The sequence below is a fragment of the Athene cunicularia genome (assembly GCF_003259725.1).
Source record: "Athene cunicularia isolate RWA chromosome 9 unlocalized genomic scaffold, athCun1 chr9_part1, whole genome shotgun sequence".
NCBI classification, from domain to species: domain Eukaryota; kingdom Metazoa; phylum Chordata; class Aves; order Strigiformes; family Strigidae; genus Athene; species Athene cunicularia.
In genome coordinates, this window is record NW_020799110.1 from 26072515 (window position 1) to 26091654 (window position 19140).

Here is a 19140-nt window from a genome sequence, read left to right on the forward strand (position 1 = left end):
GGAGATTAGGGAAGTGGTAAAATGAGTAGTGTTATAGGAAAAGAGAGGAGCCTGGAATATCACACAACTTAAATCAGATAGCTCATTTGCTTTTTTTTTTTTATTCCTGTATTTGAGGACATTATTTGAAAATCTGTGCAATTTCTGACTTTGTAGTATCATATGGAATGATACAAATGGCAAAGATGCTTTGGTTTTGTTTTTAAAAACATTGCTGAAAATAAATTTTATTCCAGCATTTCAAAATTCCTAAACCAAATATAACTTGAAAATTAAGAGCCTGAGCCATTAAAAATTAAATTGCTCTCCAGTCTTACATTATGCCTCTGTTTTCAATGAGTCAGGGTAAGACTTTGCAAAAAAGAATTTTTTTCAGTTTTACTGAAAACCTTTCAGTGCTATGACCACTAATTAGTTAAGTATTAACAAACTGCATTTAAAGTTATTGACAATAGTTTATATAACTTGGTAAATGGTTTAAAAGAGAAGAAACTATGGAAGTGATTGTGTCAATGGCTTTACTAAAACATTTAAGTTTGGACCCTAAGTCCAAACTTAAGCACTTGAAATTGCTGAACTTCATGGTAGATGGCTGTCTGACGAAAACAGTCTAACTTGCTTGACTTGTGAAAGGCCACTGTATCAGAAAATGATGTGAGGAAGTTTGCATTCTCATGGTGGAGATTTTAATAAATTCTGTACCTTAATTGGTTTTTCCCTCTTTCCATTCCCCCATTTCCATCATATATGTATCTATATATATGGAAAAATATCTCTGTGGAAAAATGTCATTTATGTTAACATTTAGGAAGCTAAAACAAACTAGACTAACAAAATTATTTTAGGAACATTGAGAATAAAATAAAGCATTCTCAAAATTTAGATTTTATAATGCAGTTTCCACTTTTCCATCTTCCACCTGCACTGTCTAGAGTGTAGAAAGGGAAGATGGAGGCACAGAAGGGAGAAGCTGATCTCCCCAAATCAATGCAAAGAGGAATCCCATGTCATGAGCAGCAGTCTCTTAAGATGAGTGGGTTCCAAAATGCCTAGTGATGTACATAAACGTGGGGCAGAGAGGAGCGAAGGGACTTAAAGGCAAATGTCACACACATGTGCAATTATGGAAGCAGATGAAAGACAAGCAGGCTCAGGAAATGGGAGGAACAAAGACTGATCTTATTCCTTATCTTTCACACGTTTTGTTGTAAGACGTGCTTGATAGAGAGTTGTGCTATTCAGCGGAGAATATAAACAGCACTGGGAAAAGGGCAGACATGCTTACTACCCCACAGATCCCAAGGAAAGTTGCACTGCATCTGCACCATGATATGGTGGTGTGAGATGTCTCTGGCCTTGTTTGCTCTTATCTGCAGTTACTTCGTAGTGAGTTCAGAGCATGGCTCTCAAGTCAGTTGTGCTGTCATAACTGAAGTACAGGAGAGACTGCATGACCTGGCTTCCCCAAGTCTAAAGCCCAGACTTATCAAAAGCCTCTACTGAAGGATTGCTGACTGCTCAGTCAGTGTGACTCTGGGCTCCTGACGCATGCTGGGGTGTTCAGCCACTTCTACATGCATTACTGTCTACAGGTGAGTCTTGCCTCAACGAGGAAGTATTCCATCTTCTTTACCTGCCTCTATTTCAGAATATGCATTTGCAATCACTTTTCTACTGAGGATAAACTCCTCTGATATTTATTACTTTTTAAAGATAAAAAAAATCTTTGTTCCTTTTAAGTTGACTTTTGTTAGTAAAATCTCCCAAAAGCATGAAAAATACTTGCTAATCTCAATAGAATAGTTAATAAATCACAGTTCTATATATAAGTGTTAGGATAGAAAATTAGCAACTGCCGCAAATATTTATTCTTATGTTTCTCATGCACATAACGACATGTCCATCATGAATTAGTTAAAGACAGTATGAGATAGAATTCTGGCACAATGGGCTTCTAAATGAAAATGTTAAATGGTTTTGAAAAAGAGACAAGAGTATTCATTTGCTGGAGATCATGATTAAATTGATTTTGAAAGTGAAGAAAATCTGATAAATTAGGATAGGGAAAGAAAAGTGCAAAAAATTAGAATTCAGGTAGTAGAACTACCAGTCTGATTAAATGAGCAATTTCAGTTTAAATCAATAAAATGGTGCATAAACCGTGTACTAAAAGTAGGCGTTTTTTCTTTAACTATTTAAAATTGCATCATACCTATGGAAATGAAATTGTTGTGTGCTTATACTTTATTGTTACAAAGAATATTATTTATCATATATATTGAAATGATACCAATAGATCTGTTGGTTCTGAACGGTTAGGAATATAATTCTCATTACTTACAAGCCAGACTGTGATAGCCATTGCTGAGCTATTCAGTGTGTGAAGATCATTCTGAAACTGTATGCAGTGAAAATGCCTGATATGAACTTCATTCAGGTGTCAGGGGCATTTACTTGCAATTATACCCTTTAATCTTACATTTTAAAGAGCATGTATGGATATGACAGTGCCTGTAAAACCAGGATCAGCTGATAGCCACTTCAAAATCTGTATAAAGGTATTGCTGTTTGGGCTGTAGAAACCTTGTCATTTCCTGTTAAACTGTGCTGAGTTGAATAAAATGTAGGTGTCTATTCCTGTGTAAAATTTTCTGTGCTGCGCACATAATCGACAGTGGTTCTGCAACATACGTATTTTGGCAAAGCAACGCAGAATACTAATATTTGGCAGCTTTGATTTGCCCACAGTTGTCTTTTCTTCACCTTGGAAAAAAGAATGGATTAAGCCATCTGTGTGGTACTTTTTCTCCTTTGAGTATAGAAATTCTGCATTTAGAAAAATGCAGTTCATTGGTATATAAGTTGTAATGGCATGATTTGATTTAATGATTTTCCAGAAGAATGAACTTCAGCTCCTTTCCAAAGCTGTTGGGGAACACTAGTGCTCAGAGCAATTTAGAGATCTTTGGAAGCCTATAAACTTGTAAGATTATTTAGTGCTATTTGTATGCTCTGTTGCCAATACTACTCTTTTTCCTTTGGAAGCGACAAATGTGCAGAAAGGCTTGAGGAGAAGGATGTAATATTCCCTAGAATAATCTGTTTAAGAGCAGCTATGTGTGCATCAGCAGCCAGAGAGAGACACTCCTCTCCTTTCTAATCTTCTTTCCTGCAAGATTTAACGTACCTTTGCGTGAGAAACTCATCAGACTTTGAGTATTCCAAATTCAGCTTGTTATTATTTCCCACCAAAAATGACTATTGCTTAGACTTGTCTTTCTCCAGTTTTCTTTTTCTCGTAACAAAACAATATTTGAGTGGGTTATATAATCAGTTATACTATTCATAGTATTAAAAATTTCTCTGCAATAATATTTGAAATAGATTAAAATGATGTTTTGGTTTGGGTTGGGTTTGGGTATTTTTGTTTTGTTGTTTTTTGGGTTTTTTTTTTTTAGTGGCAGGAGGAGTACAGTGTGGTCCCAAAGATTTTACACATGCTGCATTGCTCTGTGGTGCAACTGGGCACAAATGACTTATAACTGTAGGTGTCAGTAACATGTGAAATGGTTCAACAGAGTGCTACAATGCAATGTATTATGTATATTGAAGGGGGAAGAAATATTTTTAAAATGATAGGGGAAATTGTTTTATTCTTCAGTTGTTCATTACCAAAATTGGGCAAAGCTCACAGGGAACCATGCAGGAACAAATTATAATCTACAAATATCAAAAGTGTCATGGTTTATTGAGCCTGTTATTCTGGGAATTTTCCAGGTTAAAAGCAAAAGTATGGGCAATTGGCTCTTTTCTCTCTAAGAAAGTACAAAGCTTACTTTTCTGTATCTTGATATGATGCTTAACTAATCTGTATATTGACAAAACCGTGCTGCTATTGCATGACTGAAGTTCAACCATTTGAGGTCTTGGGGACTGTTTGGAAGAAAACCACTTTTGAGAGTAGATCGAAGAAATACAGGTCTGGGACTAGTTGATTATTATTCTTTAAAGACTGCAGCTGTTTTAAATTGCTTAAGGATATAAAATAGTTGAGTCCTGTGGGAAATACTTTAGAGGACGAAAGTCAGGCAAGGCAGACAAAAGAGGACAGAAAATACATCAATTACATAGCTTTTCAACTTACCACGTTTATCACTGTGACATAAGTTGCATCATAGAAACAAAAGCTGTGAGAACTGTGTTTAATCTGTTTATTGTTGTATAGATTAACTTTAAGGGATTCTATCAGTCACTCATATTCTTTTACTTATTTTAATTACAGAAAATGTGTAGTGATGTGATCACAAACCAAGCATTAGCAGACTAATTCAAGGTCTCTTGAAAATCTAAACCAAAATTATCCTGTAGCCTTTTCTGAATTGTATACTATTGTCACTTTTGAAGAGATTTCTGTATCAAAACCGCTTATTTTAAGTTGTGTTATTTTGCAGATTAAAGAGCACTGTGCTGAAAGCTGTAATACTATTCAGAAATATGCATCCTTTAAACCAGGTGCATTCCTGATTTTCCAGCTTCTTGGAATAGTTGCACAGTGTTGCAGTCAATCAGAAGAGTTTGTTGTGTCGGAAAGTCCATTTCTGACCTCCTGGAGAGTTCACCATGTGGTGGGTGCATTAGAAATGATAACTTGTAGCTTGTTGAGGACAGGGCAGAAATATGTAGGTGCCACTAATGATTATTTTGGGTGAGTGCATTTCTGCTGGTATCCTCTCTGAATTTTTAGCTACTGCTGTTGTAATAGAACTGTCTAGTTTGGACAACAAATCCATATCCATTATGTTGCACGGCTGGAAGAGAGCATCCTTACTAGGAGTTGTTCAGAAAGGACTTCAGAAAATTATGAAGGGATTTAAAATAATAGAATTAGTAGCTTAAAAAGATGACTGTTACTAATTTCAGCAGTTGGTAAAATTACATGGAGGTGCTTGAAGTCCACAGCCTGCAAGAATTCTTTTACTAGAGTGACTGTGAGTCATCTTGGGCTACAGGCAGTAATGATAACATTAAAACTCTCTTATCTAACTAAAAATGCAGCTTGAAAAGACAATTACCAGATGGCTCCTGATAAAATCAAAGGCAAGTCTGGAAAACCTGGCCAAAATTACAGGAAACTTATGGTTATGGAAGGACTGCTGTATGACTTCTTCCAGATGCAGAATCTGCTGCTTAACAGCTACAGAAGATTAATGTGCCAGGCTTTTGGGAATACTAGCCATGAATTTTAATTGGATGGTCATTCTGCTGCACAGCCCCAAGAGTGTGTGCTGGAACAATTTCCTAGTAGGATGCTTATACAGAGAAGATCAATATAACAGAATCACTTCTGGAGCTCATAATAATGGTCAGCCAGGAATCTCATTCAGACTGTCACTTCTTTTATGCTTTGTTTCTAGATTAGTATTATTAATTTTAAGTATGTATTAGGGCTTTGATGCTCAGGATGGTCAGAGCTCCCAGGTTATATTCAGCTGCAAATGATTCTGCTTCACCAGGAGGATTTAAAGAGCATTCTCCTATTCCTGGTTCTAGAGTCAATCTTCCACTTTACCAGGTACCCTCTCGACCCTCGATGTTTCTTTCACATATGCACAATATTTCTAAAGGTAGTGGCAGACAGAAGTACCCCCACTCCAAGAATATGGCACAAATAACATATAGAGAACAAGTCCACAGTAAGGGGGTAGACCTACATTATTTCTTATTATCAGTAATCTTTAAGACCTAAAATTAAATCCATGACACCATTGGAATATGAGCAGGAGGGAGAACAATGCAGGAGAAAGGAGGTCAAGGTGTCAAGCAGTGGAGACAAGAGCAAATAGTTTGTGTGCCAGTTGGATTTGTAGGGGAAAGGCTACAAAGAATATGTGAACTGAATACAATAGGAAAAAAGCTCTCTCACAGGCTGAAATTATGGGCTCAGTGAGAAAATGATGTAAACCAGGATGCATCAGGTTTTGTTAGTGAATTGTAAATAACTGAGTGGTTATCACACTGGAAGGGATCTTACAAAATTTTCCCTTTCAGGCTGTGAATAGGTATTACTGTGAGTGAACAGGACAAAAATACGGAGAGAGGAACAAATACCAAATATGTGTCCAGAGTATTGAGAATGCTCATTTCCCATCCTGCCCTAGTGCATCTGGAGATGGAAAGTAGAAGCACTGATCTGGGAAGCTCTTAACTTCAGTCAGTTCAGGAGAATGTAGTCAAGCAATCTTAGCTGCTCATGCCAGAGGAGCAAGGTGCAGAATACAAGTCTATATAGATTTTTCTCACGAAGATTTTTACCATGCATTCATGAAGCCCTGTTCAACTATGTGGTCTGCAGGTTATGACAACTAGCTATAGTCAGTGCTACAAGAGAATTAAAATGTAAGACCCTGTAAACTGAGTGTAGGGGGTGTGAATTGAACAGCCATTAATTTCATGTCCCTTCTTTTAGTACAAGGTGTAAATACAGAATTTCTACAGGTTTTATCAGAATGGCATTGTACCAGTGAACTGTAAGGCCTTAATGATGTTGTTCATATTTAGATCTATCTCTGATAATGCATACAGAGATTTCCTCAGGCAATTCACAAAGATCAGGTCAGAATGACTCATGATATTTTTCCTTTGTTGGGTTTGTGTCATGTCATTAAATCTGACTGCCCCAGCTTGGGACTGCTTTGATCCAGGTAGAGAAGCCACCCATCTCCAGGATCAAAGTGATAATATGTCCATTCACTAAGGACACAGAAGACAAGACTGGTCTGCATTTACCTTGAAAAGACAGTTCAGTAGTAACTTCAGGGATGAGTCTTATCAAGAGTTCCCACGGCCTTGCAGCTGTAAACTCTATTGTTTTTATGGTAGATTCTCATACTGCTAAGTCACCCCTTTGCACTGCTTTTTCTACCCCTCGGCTGCAAGTTTTGTTTTGTGGTGGGAGACTCAACAATTTGCCTTCATAGAGTTTACTGTCAACCAGCCATGCAGCAGCTGCCCTTTCTCAAAGATATTCCAGTCTTTCCCTCACCCCCTCCCTCTTTTTCTCCCAAAGTAACTTTCACTTTTAGGCTCAATATATGCCATCAGTGATGGACTTTGCTAATAAACCATTGTAAATGTGAGCCTGATTTTGGCACCCTTTGTGCATCTCTCTGGAGTTAATGTGTGCTAACTAGACCCTGTTATAGAAATAGCCTTTAATATTCCTGTATCATATGAATGCATGCAGAGGCTAAAGCTGTCTGAGTGCTATTTTAGTGTGTCACACTTCTGTTATACAATTCTTCTTAGGTGATGTTTAAAAAAACTCCAATTATAAATGGAGTTTGTAACTCTAGTTTCTCTCATTCCGTTGACATTCACAGTTAGAGTTTCAGAGTTAGGGAGCTGTAAATATATAAGCATAATTGCAAATGCTGTGAAATATAGTTTTGAAAATTAATTGTCTTTATTATGCCATTATTATTAAAATAGGAAGTATATTCAGTACAGCTAGGAACTATCATGTCACATAAATATCTGAGGATCAAAAGACATAGTTAAGATTTCTTCACATGGCTGCTTAAATAGAATTTACAAGTTTTACAGTGGCAGGATACTTATAACTGAGTCTGCCTTTCACATTAATCGATATTGTATTTCAGAGGAGAACATTTCTAGTCTGTCTCAGTTACAAAAAAATAGTATTTTTGTCAACAACTCTGTGAATTAATTAATGTTATTTATTCTCCTGATTCTAACCAAAGGTTGTCAGATTCCCTTAGCCTGTGCGTTGATCTGTAATATAACCTTCCATTTCCTGCATCTGCTATTAAGTGGAACAAAATTCATAATAGTTGCACTCCTGAGCAGCTGTTCACCTATCCAGTATTACTGGGTAACCAGGGAATGTTGCTAATACTTGAGGAGAACTTCTCTGGTATATTGATGTCTTGTTGTTCAATTAACATTTCTAATATGGAAGAATAGAAGATAGTATTTAATATGTCAGGCAGCCTTAAGAAAACTCTGCTTCCATTTTCTAATGCCAAAACCTAATACAATGTTTATGTCCATTAGAGTTAAAATAGTTTCCTTATTATCTGCCTAAGTGCATTTTTCCAACAACAATAATGAAGGGCATTCAGTAAACTAAAACTAATTAATCTCCTCAGTCTCCTTTTTGTATTTATCTGATGCCAAAAGCAATATAGTTTTTTCTCTAAAGCAGATTAAAACTAAGCTTTGGATGGTGCCTCCTCCCTAAACAAAACCTGCAAAATTATCAATTTCCACAACTACCGTTATCTCTCCTTTCAGAAATCTGCTGCTCATTACTAACTGGCTTTTTGTTTCTTCAGCTATCTGACAGCAAAGCTTAGGCATTATTTGCTTTATTGTTGTTAGAATGCAAAAAAGCTGTAGGGTTCCACAACCCAGGAGCTGCTATTCATACAGTAGAGGAGCATTTGTGATTCTTGTGTAACATAAAAGAGAATTTCTAGTATCAGACTTTGCTCCAGCTCACTCGTTAGGACAATTTTGGGGCACCTATATGCTTCCAGAAGGCTTATTCTCCAAGAACAATGGTTGAAACAGAGTCATAACTTATTCTTATTGCATCAAAACTTATTTGGAAATAATAGAATAGAAGAAAGAAGCCAGAGCACACAATGCTGTGTCATAAAAAATATTTTCCTGGTCATCTATGATGGACTTGTACTGCTTTGATCCAGTTCAGATCTTTAAGGATTGCATGGGACCCTCTGACATAGGGTGAAAGACTTCTACCTCAAGGCAGTGTCAGGATTTTTCAGAAGGAATTAATATGTTTTCCCATGTAGGATGCAGTAGATCGTATAGGGGTCTACGAGGCACATAGAGTATTAAATTTATGCTGAATTATAATTAATTTTTTTGATTGTTAATGAAAGAATGAACATCATTAACTTGTCTAGATATGAATTTATGCTATTGTTTTGGTGAGTTATTATGTATTAATACACCAATATTTTCATGTATTAACTAGGTATTAATTAACATGGAAATCAGATATTGCAAATGATGTTAATGTTAATGCAATGCTGATAATGTAAATCTCTACTAAAAAAAATCCAGGTCTTTTCTGCCTTCTCCCTGTCATCCTTTAAAAATGACTCCTTTATCATTCCAGTTTTCTTTTCCAGAAGGAATTTGGAGTACAAAATTTGTGATTCACAGGAAAACATCAATGCTCCTCTTCTCTTTTTATCAGGACAATATTCTTATTTTAAGTTTTTGACTATGAAACTTTTCTTTTGGTTGGCAACCTTAGCTTTGACACAAAGCACTAACTTGGTGTGTTTGTCTGATGTTCTTTTTTTCTTTTTTCATGAAAGATGATTTTTTTATTTCCAGTTTTACTCCATAAGTGTATCACACACAAAAGTCCATCTGATCCAGTATACTCTATGTACTGGAGACAAAACTGCACATTTTGGGAAGAATGAAAGGCCAGGGCAAATATCTTTGATAATTCTCCTTAATGCTCTTCCAGCCTTTGATCATATTTTGTGGGATTTTCTGAACCCAATAAAATATTTTAATTCAATAAACCTCTCAATTACTGAAGCAAAAACACCCAGTAAAAACTATGCTCCAGAAACTGGATCATTTTCTACATGGTTCATGCTGAAATTTTCTGATATCTTTGAAAATGCTACTATTTGGGTTTTGTTTGGGCTTTTTTTACTTGCTCAGGACCTTCCCCCAAGGCTAAAGGAATGGCCTTTTCCTGTTTCACTTTAGAAGGTAAAGATAAGTAAAATAAGTCAGAATGAATATTGTAATCAAGCTAAGCCTTGAATACACCTTCTCAGGAACTAAGAGGAATGATTAAAATGCTCTGACAAATTCTTTAAGGTTGCAATAAAGGAATAAAAAAGGAAAAAATGCGGGTATTTAAGTTATCTTACAGAACAAGATCCTATGAAAATACCACAAGGTAGAGAAGTAGAATGGGATGTGACAATTCCTAATTTTTTTTCTTTAAGGGTAGTTGTAAGACAAACAGGTCAAAGGTGCTCTATTACTTCAGTGGCTAACTGATGGAAAGAAAAAAAGTGGTTGATTTTTTCTTTTTGTCTCTTATTCTTTCAGAAGGGAATAAAGTGATCTGAAAGGAGTGTATCTTGACTTCTCTCATGAAATTTTAAAAAAAATTATAGAGATAATATAATTTTCCTTAGGGATTTCCCAAAGAGCCAGCCTACCCAAGGAAGCTTAATATGAGCAAATATCCTAAAGGATTCCTCCAAATGTTCTAGAGGATTTTAATCTTCTTTACACTACTTGCATCTGTTCTTATGAGCCTGATCTGTTCTGGTTATCCATCCACAATCCTTCTGAAAGAAAATTCATTCCTGCCAGTCCTGTAGTATATTTAATTTTGGAGTCCCACATGGTGAATTGGGCTGGATGGTACCACACAGTATCATGCAAAGACACAAAGTTTTATCTGTGTAGTGGCTGGGTAACTTCTCCCCTCCACTCATTTCTCCCCTATCTCTAGCTAACAGAAATCATACTGGTATCACTCTAACACTCAAGAAGCTTTCATCGTCTCAATTATCTTTTTCTTCAGTCTCCAGGCTCACATCTCCACTCTTATGGTGCACAAGTTACACTGGGAAGATGGAGCTTACCTCCAGAATTGTATTTGGGTCTGGGTGCTGAGCATGGTGAACCTTGGCTGATTTACTTATTAACATTTGTGAGGAAAATGTTTCATATTTGGTTTTGATTCCTTTCAATGTTGTTAAGTGTGATGGTATGAGTTACCGACCCTTTCAACATGTGCTATAGAATTATAAAATATAGCTTCCATCTTCTTTCCTTTTTTTCCCTAAGCACTTTAAGCAAATCAGCAATCTAATTATTGATTTATAAAAGGAAAGGAATTAATACAGCCCACCATACCCTTTGGCGGTAAGAGTATTTAAAAGTGAACTATGCTTAAATTTCATAAAAGCCTCCTCAGCAAATCAGTAGGAAAATATTGATCTTAAAATAAGTATGTGACTTCTAATTGTGTTTTGTCTTTCCACTGGAGGACCATTATTTTATTTAGCTAGAGTTCATTCTTTAATTTTATAGTCGATGTGTTGTCTATGAAGACTGTCTTGTAACCACCCAGTTTTGCTAATCTTTTCAAAAGAATGTATTGACAAGAGCTAAAGAGAAGCTTTTAAGACCAAGTTAACCATCACCAAAAGTCTCAGCAATATAACTAGGGTTCCTGGTATACAGCAGTCTGTTAAATGAGTAAGTTAGATGCCAAGTACAATAGTTGTTTCTTGGTGTAATTCAGACTCACAAATCAATTTATTCTGATTATAAACCAGCATCTTCATAACATACACTGTAACTACATATATATTTTAATCTTAGAAAACCATATACAACTGTTGGCTGATACTGCTACTTTCACAAGTGGATTTTGGGGGTAAAATGGAACAGTCTCAGCTACTCTGTATATTTTTAATATATCTTATCTGGCTATTCCAACATCAGAAGTGTTTGGAAAAGAGTGAGAGAAAAAAGGGCTTTAACTGTCACAGAACTCTACAGCATCCAAAGGCATAGGGAAAAGACAGGCAATCCAAATGTTTAACAATGTTTTTGTAATCAGGAGTTTTGAAAATAAAATTTTAAAAATTGCTTATTTATTTAAATCAAAAATTCAAATAAAAAGTTAGCTTAAACTTTCACTTTGTAAAGCCAGATAGCTTTTGACAGAAATCTCTGTTTCTGTCTAAAAATATCAAACCATCCTTGCAGAATGTAGTGCAGGAAGACTTCAATATTGAAGTGATACTTGAATGTACAGAATTAAGTTTCTTTCATTTTCCATCATTGCATGTTTAGTTCAAGTGATAGTTTTACTGTTTCTGATGTTTATAGTTAATATATAATTGTGCTTTATTTTATACTGAGCCGTAGAGCCTTTTGAAATCAACTCTGCAGCACACACATTAGTAATACTTTTAGCTGCCTCTAGCCTAGCTCTGAGTGGGCATAAGTTGTTCTCAAGGTCAACTTACCCAAGTTTTGGTGGGGAGAAAAAGTGTTCTTTGTTTTTAGTTTCTTTTAATCTATGAGGGGAATATAAGAGAATAGTGCATGATGATATGTTGTAAGGTGGATCCTGGGCTACCCCATAAAAGGCCCTACCTGAGCTAGCACCAGAAATAGTATTGTCATCCTAGAGCAATGAGTCACTTAAGTGCATCATGGTGGTAGTATATATTGATTCTAGAAAGTACACTGACTGCAGTTGCATGTCAGTCTTCTCTTCCAAATAGCAAGTGATAGGACAAGAGGAAATGGCCTCAAATTGTGCCAGGGAACGTTTAGATTGGATATTATGAAAAATTTCTTCACTGAAAGGTTATCAAGCATTGGAACAGGCTGCCCAGGGAAGTGGTTGAGTCACCGTCCCTGGAGGTATTTAAAAGATGCATAGATGTGGTGCTTAGGGACATGACTTAGTGGTGGACTTGGCAGAGTTAGGTTTGTGGTTGGGCTTGATGATCCCAGAATCATAGAAGGTCATCTAGTCTGACCCCCCTGCAATGAGCAGGGACATCTCAACTAGATCAGGTTGCTCAGATCCCTGTCCAGCCTGACCTTGGTCTCCAACAATGGGGCATCTACCCTCTCTGGGCAACCTGTTTCAGTGTTTCACCACCCTCATCATGAAAAATGGGTCTTTTCCAGCCTAAATGATTCCATGATTTTAAGGACATGACTGACAATTTATTCAGGTACTTCTGCTGTGGTGTGCTAGAAATTCACATTTTGGAACTTGTTTCTCTCTGTATTTTGTACCGTGTTTGCCTTTCCGAAAAAAAATATGTTGTAAGCCTAATTTAAACAAACTGACAACACTAAGCAGTTATTGGGCTGACTTCCAGTTCTTCAGTTTAACTCTCAATTGATGTTTTCCTGACTAAGAACTGAATAATCTCTGTGTATATAGTGAAGAAATACTTTCCACAAATCCAAATTATATTGGGTAATTTAGGTGCATAAAAGCTCAGCCTAATGAACAAGTTATTGCAGGGTAAATATTACTCAAATTACTCTGCATTAAAATTCAGTGGGAATTTAGCAACAGATTTAACAGTTAGAACCTCATTTTGTGTAGGCAATTCTGGAAAAGTTAGTTCAGCTGCAGTAGGAGGAATCTTTTTATCATATGAAGAGTTTTGTAATAAAAAGCTAACAACTCAGCATCAGTCAGTCATTTCATAGTGATCCTACTCAGAAAAAAAGTGTGTTAGGGAGGGAGAGAATATCTGAATATTTATATTTATTGAACTGGAGGAAACAGCTTGGATCATTACTAGAAATAACAGCTAGAAAAGAATAATGTGTAGCTGACACCACTACTGTTTCTTCTGGCATTTGTCTTTACTTTTCTGTGCTTATCATTTCATTTACAACTCTGAAATACAATTTGGAGGCTCAGTGAAGTGCATTAAAATGAAAATGGAAGACAGGGATTTTTTCCCTTGCTTGCCTATCATAAATACTGCAGCTGTTTTAGTTCAATCCTTATGTCATGAAACCGAAATCTTTATGGGAATATATTTTCATTTTGAATATCCAGAGTTAATATTAGGATCCTATTATGGTGCACAACACATGAATATATATCTTGCCTTGAAAAACCTTAAAACTTGATGAACAAAGCAACAAGTGCAGGTAGTGAAAAAAAATACTATCCTTGTTTTAAAGATGTCATGTCCCGCTTAGATGAGGGGGACAAGTGACTCAGATTCGCAAATCCCCAATTGGAGCAGACAAGTTTCCAAGTTCAAGCATTTATTAACTACCTACAATGTACTAATTGAACACACTATAATTGGCTAAGTATATAGCAAGTTGTGGCGAGCAATATAATATGCCTTGCATTTCTTAACGGAAAAAGGAGAAGAGGGAGATAGAAGGAATGGGGCAATACAGATCACCAGTCTGGGTTCCTGCACTGATCCCGCCGGTGAGGGTTCCAGGAGATGGCTGTCTTTTTTGCTGGCATCCATCTTCTTTGCTTCACTGATCTCTCCAGATGGCCAGGGGGCAGGGAGAAGGGCAGAGAGTGCGAGCCCTTTCTTCCCCCCTTTGATATATACCCACTTTCCTTGGGTCCGTCCCCTAGGTCAACCCGCATAGCTACGTATCCCATGTACGGGGAGGGGAAACGTGTTTCATGGGATGATGTAATTAGCATGATCATGTCAGCCCTCGTTAGCATATTGAGGGGTGTCAACTTTAATATGCATTTCGTGGATAATGAAACAAAGTTCATTCACGGGACATATGGCCCTTGAAATTTGCCCAGATGCCCCAGAGGAGAGCCGTCCTGTCTCCACAGGGCTCTCTCCCCCAGCTACATCGGGCAGTGTTATCAGCTTCAGCCTCCACAGAAAGCACCCTGTGACTCATAGTTTTGTCTTGCGAGTGTTTGAGGCATTTCTTCAATCAGCCTCAACTTTTGCTTTCCCATGTTGTTTGTCTTAGTTTCTCACAGACCTGGTTTTTTGTCTCTCACAAAAGAGGAACAATTGACACATTAGGAAAAAAAATGTTTTTGCCAAAGCCACACTGGAGGGCTTGATGACAAAAATTGATGCTCTACTTCCTGTAGCAGCAAAACCTGTTGCCAGTCTGTTTTGTTTGTCTGCTTCTCTCTACTGCTGTTTTTCAGATTTGTATTTTGTACTTAGATTATTTGTATGATCACAATCTGTCCTCAAATGAAGCTGTAATGGCACCCACAGAAGACACAGCAAACTGTGATAAAGGAAAATGAAACCACTGTCTGAGAAACTTGAGGTTTGAAATGTTATTTGGCTGATTTTGCCACTGAGGGCTTAGGGATTTACAGGATCAGGCTCAGTCCCAGTCTAGTGCCTGACCATGAGCTATCATTCCTGTTTAGGAGATACAAGAATCTCAAAAATCTTTGCTAAATGCAGCTATTGAATGAACAAGTGGGTGCTGAAAAAAGCACATAAATGGTAATTTTCTTACAAATGTTTATTTGAAAAATTCTGACTGTCACTATGAACCAATATCCAGGGTTTACTCTTAAGAAGAAATACTGCAGTGACCCAAGGAACCATGCAGAAACATGGAGAAATGCATGGTGGATTTGGATGCTCTTTTTCAAAAGTTACCATGTTTGCATGTTTTAGATTTTGTTGCTTACATAGCATAGCAATTTTTCAAAACAAAACAAAAAACCTCAGACAGTAGGAACCCAGAAACATACAAATGGATAGCTTTAGGATGCTGATGGGAATACTGCCAGCAAGGTAAAAAGAAATATTAAAAAAATGCCAAACATGCAGACCTGTCATCTTTTGCCTTAATGGGCACTTACAAATGTGCTACTCACAAGAGATGTTCTTCCACAATATGATTGTGGTTATAAAACAAACAGCATGGTCAATAATAGGATCTAATCTGATTGAAGAGGTCAGTTAGAAAATTATTACCCACTTTACAACCCATTAACGTCAAACCTACATTACAAGAATGTATGTGATAGATTAAAAACTTGCTTACTTAAAGCAAGAAGGTCTAAATAAACTCCATTATAAATGTTTTTTTATATTTGAAGCAAAAAGAATTACCCTCTTGGAGACTGGAATGCAATGGGGAGAGAGAATGAGTTACTGAGTTTAACTTTTTAATCTCTTTGCCTGAGTCCTATTTAGTAGATGTTTGGGGAAGTGGAAAAGACATTTTTGGATGATTAGCTTCTGCTTTGTGATTGACACACTGAGAAGGCTGCAAGAAAGCAATTCAAGGGAAATTGAAGCTGTTGAATGGAGTTACTAGAATTGGGGAAGAAAAAAAAAGTGCTTTGCTTGATATGAAGCAAATTATTTGCTGTGTCAGGAGAGACCCAATGACCCTTCTAAGCTTGTATCCTGCCTGCAATGTTGATTTATACCAGATGCTTCAAATGAAGAAATAGATCCCTATAATACATTTACCTGTAATTGTATAATGGTGTGTGAGGAGGGTATGTTTGTTCTTGACACCAAACCATGATCAGCATATGACCTGTAGCATACGCATTGGAAGCTCTTGTCTTTATTCCTAGCTGATGAAATTGTAGATGCTGATGGTAGTCATATAAATTAATGTAGGTGGATGGGTAAGCGTGTTATGTGGAAAACCACTTATGCTCACTAAATAGCCTGAATATTAGCTAGTAAATTCTATGACAAATTCTATAGGATATTATGTCACAAGGTTGGGAGGAAATTCTGTTTGGCTCCATAGTGCCCTTTATAACATGTAGCATCACAGGAAGATGGTAACTCAGGAGGCAAAGAGTGACTTCTGGCTCTAGTTTCCTGAGCAATTATGCAGGAAGTACATGTATGTGTATCATGTGGTGGATTGGATTTTATCTAATGCAAGGTGTTACGTGATCAGCTCATTTATTGTCTCAACTGGCTTAGCTAGATGCCAACATACCTTTTAGGCATATTGTCTGATATTCCAGAATGCATTAGGTTTATTTCCCTGTGTGATTTTTATGCAAATTGTCAGATACAAGATCACTTAGAGATGTTTCTGAGGGAAATCCCTGTAGCTGTGTTTACCTCCAAGGTCCTTGGGGAGTGAGGTGAGTTGGAAGGCAACACTTATGGGTCTGGCCCTCGTTGTTTCTAATATCCCACCTGTGCTCAGGCCACTGCATGCATCCTCACCTGTAGTTAATATTACAGGTAGTGACATCTATGTTTCATGTGTGAAAGCTGGGAGCATCCTGTGTAATTTGCACTTGATCTTTGAGTTCATCCAGCAGTTGGCTATAGTATCAGCCTTGACAAGTTTTGCTGGTGGCCATAAGCTTCATACTGGCTCTGTGGTCTGCCCAACTTCTGTGGGAGGTCCAAGATCTTGAGAATGACTTGTGACAGTGAACCATTTGTGTGGTGTAGACAGGATGCTGAAGAGATAATGAAGGCTGGGCTAGAACAGCCCTACAGAAGCGCCTGAAGACCCTTACCTCACAGAGCAGTGAACACACACTAGGTCATGGACAGCAAGATGCACAGAGGCTTCTCCTGTTGTGCTGGTACTATGATGTTCATGTCTCCTCCTCTCTCATGTTTTCCCTGTCCCTGTCTCCAGGCTGGAAGCTGCTCTTTAGCAAGACCAATTGCTTCTGTACTGTAGTGCTGCTGGCCATGAATCAGGCTGCTGTGCCTCTGCCTTTAATACAGAGTTGTCTGTAGTGGTTTGTACCGCCAGCAATCTGAAAATTTCCAGGCTGGCTGAGGCTATGCTACAGGCCTATTTACATTTGGCATAGAGCCTGTGAAGCTTGGGGGCAGACTTCATGCCATCATTTCTGCCTGGTGTTCCTACCTGCCTATGTTGCTCTGACTCAAAGGCATTTACAGGTGACCTGACTACTTGCCACGAAACACTCACTTATCTTCTCAGTGGCTGCTGCATGTCAATGGAATGTGCTTTTTGGCTGCCTGAGCAAGAGCTGGATGTCCATCAGGACCAGACTTGAGATTGACACAAGGTTTGTCAGCTGGATCGTATTTGCTTGCCATATCCATCATAACATCTGTGAGACCAAAAAAGGGGAGGTAGGGTGACCCACACTGTGCAGCTGCAAGAATTGGAACATCACTTCCACCCAGGAAGCCCCAGCTGAGTCCATCATACACTGCTTCACTGATGTGGTTTCCAAGCTCTTTTTTCCCCCCCTTTTTTTCCCTTTTTCTCCTTTTATTTTTTTTCCCTTTTTTCTTTTTCCTTTTTATCCTGTTTTCATTTTTTCTTTTTTATTATTTTCTCTTTTTTCTCTCATTTCTCTTTTTTATCTCTCTTCCCCCCCCCGTTAGCACTTACTCTGAAGTACTGTATCCCTCACCTTTTGTATGCTCTGTCTAGATGCTGACTGGCTGTGCCAGACCAAACCATAAACCCAGGGCAACATGTCACGTTGTCTTTCCATAAGCATCCTTTTCATAGTCTTTTTTCTCTCATCCCTCTCCAAGGATGGAATGGCTTTTGTCAACAGTTATATATATAAATGAGAAGTTTTTCTGCAAACTGAGGTAAGAACTACAGCACAAAGTTGTGCCACTTGTAAAAGTAAACACAAAGAAGCGGCAAAAGTAGTTATCAGCCATTAAACTGGTATGATTTAAACTCCCGTAAAAATTGAACATTTAAAATTAGGCCAAAGTGGTGAGTTACTGACAATTTTTAACAAAGGCCAACTGTAATACAGCTGTGCTAGTGTTAAAGCTAAGCAGTATTTTAGAAACAAACAATAAAAATAAGGGTGCTGGTGGCTTTCATCTGCCCAAAAGGAAGAGAGAGGATCAAGAGAAGGAAAAGAAAGTGCATCTTTAGAGCAATACAGGTGACTTGTCTCTTCGTATGGGACAGGGCAAGAATTGAAACTGTTGTACAATTCCTCTCATCTATTTTGTGCTTCAAAGGTTAAATTGATCTACACTTTCTAAATAGTTGCTTGTTTGAAATTTCTAAATTGTTCCTTTACATTTTATTATATTTGTTTAAGAACATGATAAAATGAAAAGGTTTCTGAACAAATTGTTTAGTTACTGATCTTCTATTCACACGTCTGTAGCTCCTTTATTGAATCACCGAAGTTTAATAAAACTTGCTAGCACTTCTGTTTCTTTGTGAATACAAACTATACAGCAGAATAGAATTGTTTCTATGATATGGGACTTGCTTTGCTCATGAACCTGAAATCTCTGAACTGAAGGGAAAAATGCCAAATGGGACATCCTAGCTGATGCCAACAGGTTTCTTTTATCGCTGGTCAGTTTTCATCACAAAGACTTCCTTGGCTCTGTCTTTTTCTCTGTCAAAAAGAGAAGTCCAACCAATATGTATATAGATATGGGGGACAGTAGTGCATCCTGGTGACAGAAAGGTAAAGCGTTTCTTCCTGGCAGAGGTGGATGCTGTGGATATTGTGCCTTGTCTGTGGCTCAGGCTACAGAAATCTGTGCCTGTGTCCATCTGTACTGGAGGGAATGAGGTGAAAACAGCACAAAGCCATGGTCTTCTTTAGTAAAATAT